This window comes from Lathyrus oleraceus, chromosome 1, assembly GCF_024323335.1.
Source record: "Lathyrus oleraceus cultivar Zhongwan6 chromosome 1, CAAS_Psat_ZW6_1.0, whole genome shotgun sequence".
Classification (NCBI taxonomy): Eukaryota; Viridiplantae; Streptophyta; class Magnoliopsida; order Fabales; family Fabaceae; genus Lathyrus; species Lathyrus oleraceus.
The window spans coordinates 327,708,902-327,724,947 of record NC_066579.1 but is presented as its reverse complement, the minus strand read 5'-3'; the positions used below and the strand labels follow the sequence as shown (position 1 = coordinate 327,724,947).

General features: G+C 37.3%; 1 non-coding gene across 1 annotated transcript; it reads right to left on the bottom strand.

Moving 5' to 3' along the window:
- Positions 1-15,537: 15,537 nt before the first annotated feature.
- On the bottom strand, positions 15,538-15,644 carry LOC127115973 (small nucleolar RNA R71). Its single transcript, XR_007800969.1, has one exon. It is a non-coding gene; the product is annotated as a small nucleolar RNA R71 (small nucleolar RNA).
- Positions 15,645-16,046: the final 402 nt, after the last annotated feature.

Here is a 16,046-nt window from a genome sequence, read left to right as displayed (position 1 = left end):
ATTCTTACAACTATGGATGGTGAATAGTTCACTCGTCCTGTGAATGTCGATGCAGTCAAGAAATACTTTGCCTAAAAAGAAAAGAACAACTCCCTAAGTTGTAAACCCGAAACGGCGATACAGGAAAAAAAAACTAGAGACATGAAACGAAAAATTTATCCCGGTAGATTGAGTACTGTCGCATCTCGAAAAATACGATTCCTCGCGATGGTCCCGGAAAAAATTTACGTTCGAACAGAGTCACCACCGAACTTTATTTATCCCAACGAAGGGATAGGAAAATATCGATAAAACCTTTAAGAAATGGAATAATGGTCATCGCCACCATGTTCGGGTTCGGGAGTGGATTACGTAAGGGGAAGGTATTAGCACCCCTTACGTCCGTTGTACTCAACGGGAACCTTTTAGTTCTAATTTGTGGTTCGAGTGTTAATTTATGTTTGTTTGTTATCTTTGGGTTATAAAATACTGAAAATAGAAATGGATGAGAACCTCGGAAAGGAGAAAGGGGAGGTTTTTTATTAGTGTGCTCGCGAAGATACAACAATCTCCTGCCTACGTATCCTTATGGTGCAATAAGAAAATCAGAGCATTCGTAGTTAGGGGAACTACGATTGGTTGGTGTCTTTTAGTGAACAACTATTTTAAATCGTGTTCTAAAGGCTAAACGCTGGCTTGTCTACTCTCGACGGAGGCTTAAGCATTGGTTTGTTGTGCGCACTAGAAAGGATTAACAGTGTTCTTTCTGAAAAGGGTTTTGGTCATACGGGGGTGACAGGTTGAATTAATGTGTTGAGTGTTTTGTTTGATTGGTTATGATCGTGCGGGGGAGAGAAAAGAATAGGTTTGATGTGTAAAGGGATGACGATTACTCGGATAGTCGAGTAAGACAACTCGTATCCTAACAGTCGAGAAAGGGAATAGAAGACTCTAGACCACTTTCTTTTTCATCCTTAATTGTAAAAGGAGTTTGATAATAGTTAAGGTATTTTTTAATGGATGACGAATACTCGAATAATCGAGTAAGACAACTCGTATCCTAATAATCGGGAAAGGGAATAGAAGACTCTAGACCGCTTTCTGTTTCATCTGAGTATTTATGAAAATAAGGTTGTATATGGTTGATGTATTTTATAATGAACGAAAAGTACTTGAATGACTGAGTAAAACAACTCATATCCAATCATTTGAGAAGAGGAGTCGAAAGCTCAAAACCATCTCCTTTTTCGTATAGTTTGTTAAGAAAATGATTTGATTAATTTGTATCTTTGTGAAAAAATGACAATCATTCGACTGACCGAGTAAGAGAACTCGTATTCAAACAATTGGGGAGAGAAGTTGAAAACTCAAAGTCATCTCTTTTTTCATTTCATTATTATGAAAGTGTTTTGATTTAATCGGGGTTTGGAAGTTTGTAGAGGAACGACAATTATTTGACTAACCAAGTAAGGGAACTTGTGCTCCTATCATGGTGATATGGGTTTGAATCTCTTCAACCTTACAGATCAATTTGCCTTGATCACTCTCCTCAATGGCACTGACAGAAGCATCCTTGTGCGTCGGCATAGGGTTGGTGTTCACGTTCGGGCGTCTTGGAGTGAAAGAAACGACCTTGGCTTCGATCAAGTCTTGTACCTGATTCTGAAATGCGAAACAGTTTTCCAAGGTATGACCGGGTGCTCCCATGTGAAATTCTCAATGGGCATTAGCGTCGTATCCAGGTGGATATGGAAAAATAGATGGTTTTAACTCCCTCAATGTTAGAAGGCCCTCCTTCTACAAATATGGGAATATCTGACTATAAGGTACTGGTAGAGGATCAAGTTGCCTTCTTGGAGGTCTTGGCTTGAACTGTCTTGGTCGTGCGGTATTTTGCTGATGATGATGTTGTTGATGTTGTGGCTGATACATTTGTTGTTGCTGTATTGGCTGTTGATAGGGTATGGGTACCACGACGGAGACTTGGCCATATGAAACCTGTTGCTTCCCTTTATAGTTTCTAGATATGGCGTTTGTTTCGCATTCTCTTTTCTTCGGGAAACCTCCAGAATATTTCTTTGGTGCACTAGGTTCTGTCATTGCTCTTGGAATCTTTCCATCCCTCAACCCCTTCTCTATGCGGTCTCCAATCGTGACTAGATGTGCGAAGTCAGATGCTGCACTGCTTACTAATCGATCAAAGAATGGGTCCTTCAAGGTGTCCACAAATATCCCTGTCATTTCCTTCTCAGACAATGGTGGCTCTACCTGAGCAGCCAAGTCTCTCCACCGTTGGGCGTATTCTTTGAATGACTCGCTCTCCTTCATAGCCATCTCTTACAACTGCATTTGGTCGGGTGCCATATCTAAGTTGTATTTGTACTGATGCAGAAATGCGTCATCCAAATCCTCCCAACTTTGAATTCGCCCTTGTTCTAAGCTCATGTACCATCTCAGAGATGCTCCACTCAAACTTTCTTGGAAATAGTGTACAAGTAATTTGTCATTTTCGGTATGAGCAGCCATTTTCCTGAAGTACATCACCAGGTGACTTCTTGGACAAGTCTGTCCTTTGTATTTCTCAAAATCAGGGGTTTTAAATTTAGTCGGGATGACTAAATTCGATACCAAACGCATGTTCATGGCAAAAGCACCAAAGATATTATTTCCTTCTATGGCTTTGATCTTCTTTTCTAGGGTACGGAGCCTATCTGCAGCAGGATCTGGAAGTATCTTAGGTTTTGGTTGATCACGCATATAGAATGCATCATACTGATCATCTCCAATTTTGGATCCATGATGAGTAGACATATCAGAAGGTTCTGCACGATCTCCATCTCCTTTGCCTCCTACCGGTATCTGAACCAATCTCTTCTTGGTGGGGACGTAACTTTCGTCTTGGGGATTCAGACCTGGCGCGCCATCATTCCTTTTTGCCCTAGCCTTTTCCTCCTCGCTCCTCTCTCTCTGAGCGATCGTAAGCATTGTCTCCAACAGCTGGTCCATCTTCTCCTGGATCATATTGATGTCTGTCCTCATGGTAACCTGGTTGACCTTAACTTGCTCTAATGTCATCTTGTATTTGCTTCGCGTCTCGTATCGGTGTTGATTAGTCAATGTGGCTGGATAAAGGGTAAAAAGGTTGGGTAAGTTTTATTTTTATTTTTATGAAGTGTGATGCATAATGAAGATGCGAATGTTATGCATATTTTATTTCCAGGGAGTCATTTGAGTTTCATTAGTTGTTAGTAATTGGAAGAAACAAAGAATACTTGGAATAGCAATAATGGAGTAATTTTTAAACGTCATTAATTCCAATACATAACATAGAGGTCCAAAAAGGTCATAGTTCTTAAGTACATTTGTTAAAGGAACAAAATACGAGACATATGCAAATTAAACAACTGGCTTTCTAGCCTGAAGCTCTTCTAGTTCCTCATTGAATCTCTTCAACAACCCTTTACATAGCAGAATGAAACTGATTATGGATGGAGGAGTGTTATCTTCTTTCAACTCTTCGACTACGTCTCTCAACCTCCATGGCAATTCTTTAGCTTCCTAATTACAGAATCCTACTAGCCCATCGAGTTTTGCACGAAACTTATCCCTATCTCCTTGTAAGAAGTCTATGGTCTTCTTAAAGGATTCATAATCTTCAATCACATAGTCTCGCTCTTTCGACCATATGGAGCTGTCTTGGCGTAATGACTCCAGCTGGTTCTTCCAATAGCTAACAAATTCCCTTGCATCTCTTACTTCTCGACACTTTTCTTCCCATATCATGGGTGACACTCTAGAAGCTTCAGTTGCTATATTCTTGAGTCGGCGCTCCTGATCTACTTCAACTTTTGCATGACGAACAAAATTGGTGAGTTCTTTTATCTGAGCCCCAAGTGTATCCCTTATCGTCTTGTTTTCCTTTGTTAATAGATGCCACCAACGCTCATTGTCTTGACATTCTTTTTGAGCTTGTCGTAGTTGGCCCTTAAGAGTATCCAAATAATGATCAACTTGCTCTAATCCCACTTTGATCTTCTTTCTCTTATGCTCCTCCTTGTTAAACTTTTCCACGTGGGCTTGAAGTTGTGCCTCTTTTCTCTCGAGCTCCCACTTCATATTGTTTTTCTCATTGATAGTTTGTTGGAGTTTTACTTGCAGCTCTTCATTCTCTTTTTCTAGCTTTGCCATGGTGGTCTTGAGTTCCTCCATTTCTTCAATAGGGGCATGGGTGAGCTTAGGTTCAGGAAGAGGTATAGGTGTCCGAATGACAAATGGCATTTTAATTATCTGCACCCTTTCCTTTACCCATTGAAAATATGGTTCTTTCGTAATCCCATTTGCTCTCCCTACCTCAACTTTCCCTTTTCGATTGACATTTTTCCAAGCTTCTTTGATTCGCTGGAATAAGCTAGGATTCTCAGCCCCAAAGTCAAGTAACGAGAGAGCTTCCAAAGAATTTGCCTCTGGAGGGCCTTCCATTGGGTAACCGAGTTGTCTGAGTGATAGAATTGGATTAGCATTCACACATCCTTGATTCCAATAAGCGGTAGATTTGGGAAATCTCCACAACTGAATATGATGTCTACACTGATGTATTCTTTGGAGTACCAAGAGAGATCTTCAGATCGTAGTGATCCCAATCTCTGAGGCCAACTAACATCTGTCTGCTCAACCCAAGCACCTGTCTTTGGAAGATGTTCTAGAAATCACTGATACAATAAAGGAGCACAACAAGCAATCAATCCCGTCTTCTTAGTATACCTATGACTTATGTAATAATAGACATCGACTAACAAAGTGGGTACTGGGTTCCCAGTAAGGAAAACACAAATGGCAGTCATGTCTACGAAACCATCCATATTTGGGAACAGGACGATGCCATAGATGGCTAATGCAATAGGAGAGTAACAAGCATCCCAACTTTCTGCCTTCAATAGGGTATGGGCTCTTTCCAAAAGAAAACTTAGTGAAAATCCTTTGGTATTCCCTTTGGTCTCTGAGTTATCTTTTGCTTCCTTTTCATCCATGTGAAGCGCACTAGCAATTACCTCAAGGGGCAAAGATTCATTTGTCCCTTCAAATAGTGACTTGTCCTTCATAGGAATCCTAACAAGACGCTAGAATTCTTCCAACGTTGGTGCTAGCTGGAAGTCTTGGAATGTGAAGCATCTTAAAGGTACGATTCCTCGCGATGGTCGCGGAAAAAATTTACGTTCGAATAGAGTCGCCATCGAACTTTATTTATCCCAATGAAGGGATAGGAAAATATCGATAAAACCTTTAAGAAATGGAATAATGGTCATCGCAACCATATTCGGGTTCGGTAGTGGATTAAGTAAGGGGAAGGTATTAGCACCCCTTACGTCCGTTGTACTCAACGGGAACCTTTTAGTTCTAATTTGTGTTTTGAGTGTTAATTTATGTTTGTTTGTTATCTTTGGGTTATAAAATATTGAAAATAGAAATGGATGAGAACCTCGGAAAGGAGAAAGGGGAGGTTTTTTATTAGTGTGCTCACGAAGATACAACAATCTCCTACGTACGTATCCTTATGATGCAATAAGGAAATCAGAGCATTCGTAGTTCGGGGAACTACATTTGGTTGGTGTCTTTTAGTGAACAACTGTTTTAAATCGCGTTCTAAAGGCTAAACGCTGGCTTGTCTACTCTCGGCGGAGGCTTAAGCATTGGTTTGTTGTGCGCACTAGAAAGGATTAACAGTGTTCTTTCTAAAAAGGGTTTTGGTCACACGGGGGTGACAAGTTGAATTAATGTGTTGAATGATTTGTTTGATTGGTTATGATCGCGCGGGGGCGAGGAAAGAATAGGTTTGATGTGTTAAGGGATGACAATTACTCGGATAGTCGAGTAAGACAACTCGTATCCTAACAGTCGGGAAAGGGAATAGAAGACTCTAGACCACTTTCTTTTTCATCCTTAATTGTAAAAGGAGTTTGATAATAGTTAAGGTATTTTTTAATGGATGACGAATACTCGGATAATCGAGTAAGACAACTCGTATCCTAATAATCAGGAAAGGGAATAGAAGACTCTAGATCGCTTTCTGTTTCATCTGAGTATTTATGAAAATAAGGTTGTATATGGTTGACGTATTTTATAATGAACGAAAAGTACTTGAATGACTGAGGAAAACAACTCATATCCAAGCATTTGAGAAGAGGAGTCGGAAGCTCAAAACCATCTCTTTTTTCGTATAGTTTGTTAAGAAAATAATTTGATTAAGTTGTATGTTTGTGAAAAAACGACAATCATTCGACTGACCAAGTTAGAGAACTCGTATTCAAACAATTGGGGAGAGAAGTTGAAAAATCAAAGTCATCTCTTTTTTCATTTCATTATTATGAAAGTGTTTTGATTTAATCGGGGTTTAGAAGTTTGTAGAGGAACGACAATTATTTGACTAACCAAGTAAGGGAACTTGTATTCAAATAGTCGAGGAGAAAAATTGAAGACTCAAAGTCATCTCCCTTTTCACTTCTTATTATAAAAGGATTTGATTTATTTGTGCTTAAATGGATAGAAATGACGACTATTTGACTAACCGAGTACGAAAACTCGTATTCAAATAATCGAGGAGAGGAGTTGAAAACTCAAAACCATCCCCTTTTTCATTTTCAAATGAATTGCTGTTTAGTTGTGATTAAGTAGTTTAATTTAACTTTTATAAAGAATATTCGATGTCGGATCGAGGTTTTAAATTTGTGTTTATGAATAAATCAAATTTTATTTAGTGAATTGTTCATCTACTCGATTAGTCAATAACCGGATAGGTCTCATTGTAAGAAAGCCCAAGAGTAAGCTATGTGAGGTTGATGGCGATGCTTGAAAAGCGATCGAATTACAAAGGTGTTTGAAAATAGGCTCGAATTTGAATAGAGAATTATGCGATATTGATGGTTTGGAAAAAAGTATCACTCGATGTTGGATCAAGGGTTTGCTTATTGATTGCGAAAGAGTGAATGTTCCTAATGCCTAAGGAAGATCTATCAAGCAATAAAAGATAAGAAGATGAGTAAAAGCATACATCTGAAAGGGGATGGGGGTACATGCAACGTACAAGGGAGTGTGAAAAATAAAGTCAATCGAATGGAAACTAATTCTAATATGTAACAAGTCCTAAAGCTAGGGGAGCTTACAAGATCAAACTAGTTCTAAGTCTATGGGTAAAACAACCATTTCAATTATTATAGTTTAATCGAATTAAATTTCTAATTATAAAAAATCCTAATTAAAAATTAATTCTAAATATAAAATCTCATCCCAATTTCTAACTGAGGCTAATATTTCTAATTATATTTCTAAGAATATTTCTAATATTTTCTAATTAACTTTAAAACTCTAAAACTATTATTTAATTTTAATTTTCTTAATTCTAACCCAAACATTTTTAAATTAGGACTTTAATATTTCTAACCTAACGTTTCTAATTACCTTATTTAATTTCTACAAGGGGGGTGAAAAAAAGAAATAATAGAACAAAAAGAGAATAAATAACAGAAAGAACATGGGCCTTGAGAGAGGCGGCCCACTTCAGTCTACAAGGGGTTCAGAAAAACCCAGTCAAACGTGTTGACTTCAGGGATCCATTCCAAACCGTCAGATCAAGAGACTTGACCAGGTCTGTTGATCGAATGGAGATTACAAAGGGTTGCGTGTTAACACGCTATACTCTCGTGCATGGGAACCGGACGCCTTCCCCTTCTCTCCGGTGACAAGTGTCTCAAATTGGTGACACTTGTCACCGCCACCTCACCAACCCAAACACGGTTATTAAAAAATCAAAAACTGGAAAACATAGTAACATTTCACTCATTCTTTCTCTCTCTTCAACCTTCCAAACGCTCAGAAGGAGCTTTGCAAAACCCTAAAAAAATTCTTTCCTCCCGGAGAAGACGGCCGAAGGCGACGGCTCACGGCGGAGCCTCCGCTCTTCTCCGGTCATTCTACCCAAAACGCAACCTAGCTTACTAAATACGACCTTCTGAGGTTGAATCCGAACCCAAAATTCCCTAAACCAAACTCAAACCTCCTAGATCGGAGCAAGAACCAACCGATCTAGACCTTCTTCGACCCCTAAACCCTTAACACAAAATCAAGGCTTTTGCATGTTGCGATTTAAGGAAAAATAATGGGGATTCGTTCTACTTACCACAGTGAAGGAGGTGGAAAGGTGATTTCAGGCGAATAAGAGTGTTTTTGATCCGAGTTCGTCACCGACAATCCGTCACGGTTTTAGATATGTTTCTTCTCAATCTTTCTTGTTTGTCTGTTCTTGTTTCTGATGATTATATGGATTGCAAAACTGTTTCAATTTTCTGTTTTATGATTCACTGGATTTTTCGAAAATTCTCTGTTGGATGTTCTTAACAAAAATTGTTTTCGATTTCTTTCTGGTATTTCAAAAAATTTCTTTTTGTTTCGTTTTGGGTTGGAAAAATATTTTTTCTGCTGTGTTCTTTTGCTGTTAACTTATGATGCTCTTTAATGATGAATTTTTTTAAGTCTTAAAAACTCTCTTCAGTTATACCTTTTTCCTCTAGATTATATGGGATTCCATTTGTAGATTTGTTATTGTTTTAAGCCATTTTCTAAATGCTTTTTTTGAGTATTCATGTTGGTCTTCTGGATAAAGTGTTAAACTGATTAACTTATTAGTTATTTTTTCAGTTCTATAAGCGCTTTTAGAAAGGGCTTTTTCATTTAAGCTTTTTTTCTCTCTGCAGGTTACAGCGTGAAGTGACTTGATGGAATGGAAGGTGGGTTGCGTAAAGTTTCAAGACAACAGGTTTTGAGGCGTGCCCAAATCCAAAGGGGGTTTCAACCTGGTCAACTGGTTTTGGTCCTTAGAATTTTGTTTCCTCCAACAACAACTTTCTATTCAATTAAAATGTAATTACTTAGGTTTTTAGGACAAATGTGTATTTGGACTATTTGTAACCCATTGGATTTAAAATCTGCTTATGTAATTACCTTTTAAGCATTCAAACCTTGTTTCAATATTTTAATTATGCTAATCAACTAAAGCACTTTGAACTTTGTCCTTCTATTTCAATTGGAAACCTACTTGGACCACCATGCGCATCCAACCAAAAATTGCCTCTAGCATGTTATTATTGAAAAAAATACAACTGTGACCAAAAATTTAAAATGAAACATGTCAATTCAATTTTAACTTTAAAAACAACACACTTTCAACTTAGGCACAAAGAAACCAAATGTGGTGACTTGATTTAAAACAACACAATTCTAACTTCAACACATGAATCTAAATGTGGTGCTTTAATTTAAAAACAACACAATTCTAACTTCAACACATAAATCTAAATATGGTGCTTTAATTTAAAAACAACACATACAGCCTCAAAAAAATGCAAATTTAATTTAGGAACCTATGAAGTGCTTAGAACTTGGCATAAATATTTGGGATGTGTAAATGGACTAATAAATAGTGATCATAGAAATAATAATATGGCTCTTAATACTTACTAATAAGAAAACATATTTTGGATTAGTAATGTAAAAAGATTCAAACCACATTTTAGATTATGAACACGCTTATGCAAATGGGCCTTTGAAACAAAGAGATATCATGGGTAAACCACAATGGCCGGACAAAATTGGGGTATGACAATTACTCCACCTTGGGGAAATTTAGGCAAAAATTAGGGATTATGGAAAGTAATTGCGTTTGGCTGGTCCCGATCTTTAAACAATTTTGAGCAAGTCATTTGGTTCTGATTCATCATTCTCAATAGAAGACCAACATAATGAATGTTTAAGTTGGTAGGGAGAGTAGTGATCATTGTATTCAATGTAGCCCTTTTTCATATAAATTGCCATTTTCAAACTTTGTAAAGATCTATGGAGTTTCGTCATTTACGGACTATCATTCTATTAAATAAAGTTGAGCTTTTACCCAATTGATTATATTCTTATTTATTTATGCTAAATGAAATTGAATTTTTATGATGATAATTTTGAAATAAATTAATGGATAATTATTTTTCTTGAAATAATAAAAACAATCACTTTAAGAGTAATGGATTTCAGTAAGGAATGACAACATCAATCTGAGAACATGTAAGTCTCGAAGTGTGAAGCATTGTTGGTCTTCCCTCAGCAGTCGATTTGGGTAACTCTTTTCCTCCCCAACAGTTCGTCATTTATCTCCAACTTGGTTGATGATATTCTCCCTGAATATTACATCATCCCTAGTAGGGCCGGTGAGTCTCATCTCTAGTAGAGTCGAGATGATGATCGGTCCCTGTTGAAAATGCATATTCCCCAAATGAGATCCGATTATCTTTGCCTTGGAGTTGGTTTCTTTCGCAATTCCCAAGAAGAATTCAATGAATATTGAGGAATGTGATGGTCTTGGTCATAGCATCCCCAACATTTTGTTAAATCCCTGTGCAGAGTTTTACCTCTTGTATTTCTAGACGAAGTTCATCTTCTGATATGAAGATCCCTCGTTCCCGATAATATTGGATTCTGAGCAGTATTTGATTTTTGTCCCCTGCAAGGTTGTCTCCCATTCTGATATGGTGTTGTCATAAAATTCCCTGAAGTGTTGACAATTTGGATCCTCAGCAGATCCTTTTTCTATCCTCGGCATGTTTGGTTGATCATTCTTTAATAGTACTCTCCCCATAAAGTTTGTCGTGATTGATGGAATCATGTTCTCCATGACTTTCCCAGCCATAACTGATTTATTCAGAGCTAGATGACTTATTTTCATCCCTAGAATGTTCTCCACTTGGTGTTTCCATCTTATTGAGATTAGTCGAGTGTTGCAGTAGTGATTCAAATCTTTGTTATTTCTTTCCTTTGTGTTATTTTGTCAGCACAATCATAATCATATACATAGATATTCTTGCATAAAACACATCATCAGATATTTCATTATGCATTTTTTCGCATTTGATTTCTTTATTCTGATCCCCTGCTTCGGTAATATCATTTACCCATGCGGATTTCGTGTGTCTTTCCTCCTTCAATTGTAGAGTGTCAACCCCTTAAGTAGAAAGAGTTTAACCTTTCTCATTCCCCACTGAGTTATTTCCTCGTGGATGATTATTATTTCAGTTTCCTCCCCAGTTAATTATCTGGACGGAACCACTCCCCTTGAGTTATATCCTCATTGGGTGAAGTCCTTTTTTGACAGTTTCTTTCTAATTATTACCTAGATAAATATTTTGGTCCCCTAAGAGTTTATCACCCAGTAACTGGTAATATCCTTCTTAATTTTGAGTACATTACTTTTACCCAATACCCGGTAAAATGTAATCTACTTCCTTTGTTTTCCCCATCGGATTCATTTTCATGTTTCCCTAGGTAGTCTATCCTTGATATGTTCATCCTAACCGGTGATGGATATTCTTCCTTTTTGTGGTTTTCTACCCAGTAAAAAGGTAGTTGTAATCCCTATTGTATTCCCCAGAGAGTCCATCCTTGATATGTTCACTTTAATCGGTGACGAATTTTCTCTCCCTCTTTGGTATTCTATCTAGTAACTGATAGATATAATTACTATTTTTTCCCTCAGATTTTATCCTTGATATGTTCACTTTAACCAATGACGGATTTTCTCTATTTGTGGTCTTTTGCCCTGTAACTGGTAGTTTTAATTCCTACTTTCCCCCGCTGAGTCTATCCTTCATATGTTCATCCTAACTGGTGACAAATATTCTCTCTTTGTTATTCTACCCAGTAACTGGTAGATATAATACCTATTTTTCCTCGGCAGTCTATCCTTGATATGTTTACCCTAACCGGTAACGAATATTATTCCTTATTCCAGGCAGTCTATCCTTGATATGTTCATCCTAACCGATGACGGATATTCTTCATTTAAGTCTATCCTTGACATGTTCACTTTAACCAGTGAAGGATACTCTCTCTTTGGTCTTCTACCCAGTAACCGGTAGTTGTAAATCCTATTTGAGTTCTCTCCCCAGTAGGTTATTCTTACCCAGTAACCGGTAATGAATACACCTCTTTTCCTCAGCGAAACATCCTTGATATGTTTACCCTAACCGGTAACGGATGTCCCTCTGTTAGAGTATGTTGTCTTTCAACCTAGTAACCGGTAATAGATAATAGATCTCTGGTACTCCTGTGTTGAAGTTCATTATTCCCCAATTGAGTTTGGGTGCGTATCGCCATCCCCTATTTGGTTTGAATAATTCAGTTTTGTTATGATTTATTCCTATCCCCTGCAGATTTCTCTTATCCCTAGACTGAGTCCTTCCATTGATTTATTTTCATGGAAATTCCCCTCGTGTCTCCAGCAGTTTTAAGTCATAGCTTGACTTACGCATAACTTTTATCCCGCCAGAGTCTTTGTCTCCCTGTGAGTTTTCCTTACGGAATGCAGTTTGCTCCTGTGAACTTTCAGTCTCTCTGGATACTTCTCCCTTTGTGGCAATACATTCCCCACAAAGATTTTTTTAACATTCATATCATATGCATCATGAGGTCTCTTAGGGACCAAAATTTGTTTCTATATGTTGTTATTTAAGTCCATTCTACTGAGTTGATATGAAGATTTTAACCTTTACACCCTCAGTTAGAATGTCCTTAAATAGGGGCAGCTGTAATACCCCAATTTTGACCCTAAGATCCCTCATGTTATTTCATCATTTACATTGACTTTGGGATCACACCTTGGCATCCTCCTTACCCCTCATTCATTGGGTTTGCATTAGGATAGATCACCAAGCACATTTGATTGTATCATACTTTATTTTTCATTATTTACTAACCAAAATACCAAAAATATGTTTATCTATAGCCTTGTTTCTTTTGTTGGTAGTGTGTGCATCCACCTATATCATTCATTCATTTTGGGAGATGGAATGTACATTCCATCAATCCCCTAAATTCAATGATATTAACTTAACAAAATCAAATCAACCATGACCAAGGCCCAACAACATAAGTCAAACTTACACAAATCATCACAAGAGGTCAACACAATTATTTGACATTTATTCAAATTGAAAATAGTAAAATAAGGAATTTAAATTAAATATGGTTTGTCAAATTCCTAAAACCTTATCAAAACACCAAAGAAATTGCCATAAGATTTATCATAGGTCAAATAAGGTCAAAGGACCTTGGAGAATTTCTTTTAGAATTTTTAAAGACTTAAAAGTATTTTTAAATAATTAAAAATAAACACAAAATCAATTAAATCATGAAAAATATTAATAATGATCCAAAAAATAATTTTAATTCAAAATATGAAAGAGGAATTTATTTAAATTTTTTTGGTGAAACTCTCATATTGTTTGGATCAATATTAAAACTAATATGAATTAATGAAAATCAAATGAATTAAAACAAAAATCAAAAAATCAAAAAAACGTGAGCCACTTGATTGATCACACCGAATTACACCGTGTTTTTGACTCGAATTTCACATGTTTATTAGGACTTTATTATCATTTTATTTGTATTATGCTCTCTTTTCTCTTGTTTTCAGATATTTAGCACTTTCAGACTCTTTTGGAAGAAATGAAGCAAAAAGACCTAAAATTAGGGTTTTTCGGCGAAATTACACACATGGCAGCCGCTATAGGTGAAGCCATGAGTCATCAGCCCTCAACTAGGAGGTAACCACCACGTTCACATGATCCAGCCCATTTACACACATGGCGGGCGCCATGAAGGGATGGCGGACGCCACCTTTGGAAATCACGTTCCCACTAAGTCCCAATAATGGGAAGTTAGAGGGCACCGTGGTCTTTACAAATTGTTGAGAATCTCTATAAATAGCTCATTTCATTTCGTTTTCAAGCATCCAACTTAGTTTTACAACACTAAGCATATAGTTATCATTTGTAATAGCGATAATTCGTCATATCGGAGGGTTATCACACCTTTGTGAGATTGAGTTAGGTCACTTCGAGTTGCTGTCGTCTTTAGCTTCAGGAGTCTGAGGTTTATTTTTGTACCAGAATCGAAGCCTTTGTTTGGAGCAGGTTCTTATTTATCGCTTTATTTATTTATTTCCCGCATCGCTTTTATTTTATTTATTTCCCGTATCGCTTTACTTTATTTATTTTCCGCACTCGCTTTACTTTATTTATTTTCCACCCTCGCTTTACTTTATTTATTTTCCGCACTCGCTTTTACTTTATTTATTTTCCGCACTCGCTTTACTTTATTTACTTTACGCATTTTACTCACTCTCTACGCCTCACATTCTAAAATAAACTTTTCATCATGATTAACACCGTTATGTTTGTTTGTGTTACCATGTTTGACTACATCTTTTAAAGGTTAGAATGTAAGGGTCGTGGTTAAAGTAATGTTTCACATATTGAAATCTCTAGAAATACTTAAAAGGCTGTTTTGATTTTTAACTTGAGTTTTCTAAAACAGACTTGGTTAGTTTTAACTATTCGAGGAGTGCGAAAACACCCTGGCTTAGTAACTAGGAATCTTTATCACTTTAAGGAAAAACTATTTTTGAAACTGTTTTCAGACGCATTGATAGGTTTAAAATCAGGAAACTCCTGGGGTAAACTTTCCAAATCAAAATCACTTTTCAACTAAGTTTAGGAGTCTCATTTCTTAAAAATAGGTTTACTACTTTAGCGTTCTACGCACCTTTTATAAGTGATAATAAAAGGCCTTAATTTAAGGGTAAACTCGGTTTTGAATACGCGAAAGCGACAGTTCCGGTTAAATGGATTCTTTTCAAGAGTAGAAAATATTGCCTCATAAGTAGTTCTATTTAGACAATCGAAACATCACTTAACTGATGTGAATTACATTCAACCTGTTTTCACCTGCATTTATTATTTACCGTTATTTTGCAAACCCAATATCTCTTTTACACCGCCTTAGATAAACACCGTAACGATAGTATTCGATAGATTGACAATTGGTATCTGTGGGATCAATATTCTTTTATATTACTTCGACGTTATTCGTGCACTTGGGAATCACAGTGATCAAGTTTTTGGCGCCGTTGCTAGGGACCAACTTTGTTAAATTTCGTACCCTGTTGTTACACCGTATAGACTAAGGCATTATTAGCCGGTAAATGCGAAGAACCCGTAGTACCGGAAATTTAGTAGATCCTTTAGCGGAACCCGAACGTTATACTCGTACACGCCTCTTACTCATCCGAATTAAGAAAGCTATGGCCAAGAATCGTGATAAGCGACCTCTTAAGGAATTCGCCCAACCCTCTGATGAGGAACCTAGTTCGAGTATAGTAAACCCCCTTATTCCTGCTAACAATTTCGAACTAAAATCGTCTTTGTTGTAATTAGTGCAACAGAACCAATACGCGGGTCTCAGTACCGAGAACCCGAATCAACATTTAAATTTTATTATCCAACTAGCCAACACCTTTAAATCTAACGGAGCTTCAACCGATGCGATCCGTTTAAGATTATTTCCTTTCTCCCTCAGGGATAGAGCACGTTCATGGCTAGATTCACTTCCAGCTAATTCAATAACTACCTGGGAAGACCATAAGAGAGTATTCCTTGCTAGATATTTCCCCCTAGTAAGACTGTTGTTCTTCGAAACCAAATAACTAGATTTTCTCAAAACCAAGGAGAATCGCTTTTTGAAGCTAGGGAGAGATATAAAGAGCTATTAAGAGTCTGCCCACACCATGGCCTAGAACAATGGCTGATCGTTCATACCTTCTACAATGGACTCCATTATAATACCAAGATGAGCATCAACGCTGCCGCAGGTGGCGCGCTGATGAACAAACCATATCCAGAAGCTTGTGACCTAATTGAGGATATGGCCTAAAACCATTATCAATGGGGAACTGAACGAGCATCAATAGAGAAAAAGGAGACCCAAGGTGGAATACATGAGGTAAGCTCTCTAGACATGATGCAGGCAAAAATGGACGCTTTAGCCCTTAGGATCGAATATATGTCTACAAACACTAACACCGTAGCAGTAGTCCACCCAGAGCGCGAACTCTGTGGATCTAAAGGACACGAATCGGCGGAGTGTAACCTTTTGAACGAACTAAATACCGACTAAGTGAATTACGCCTAAGGTAA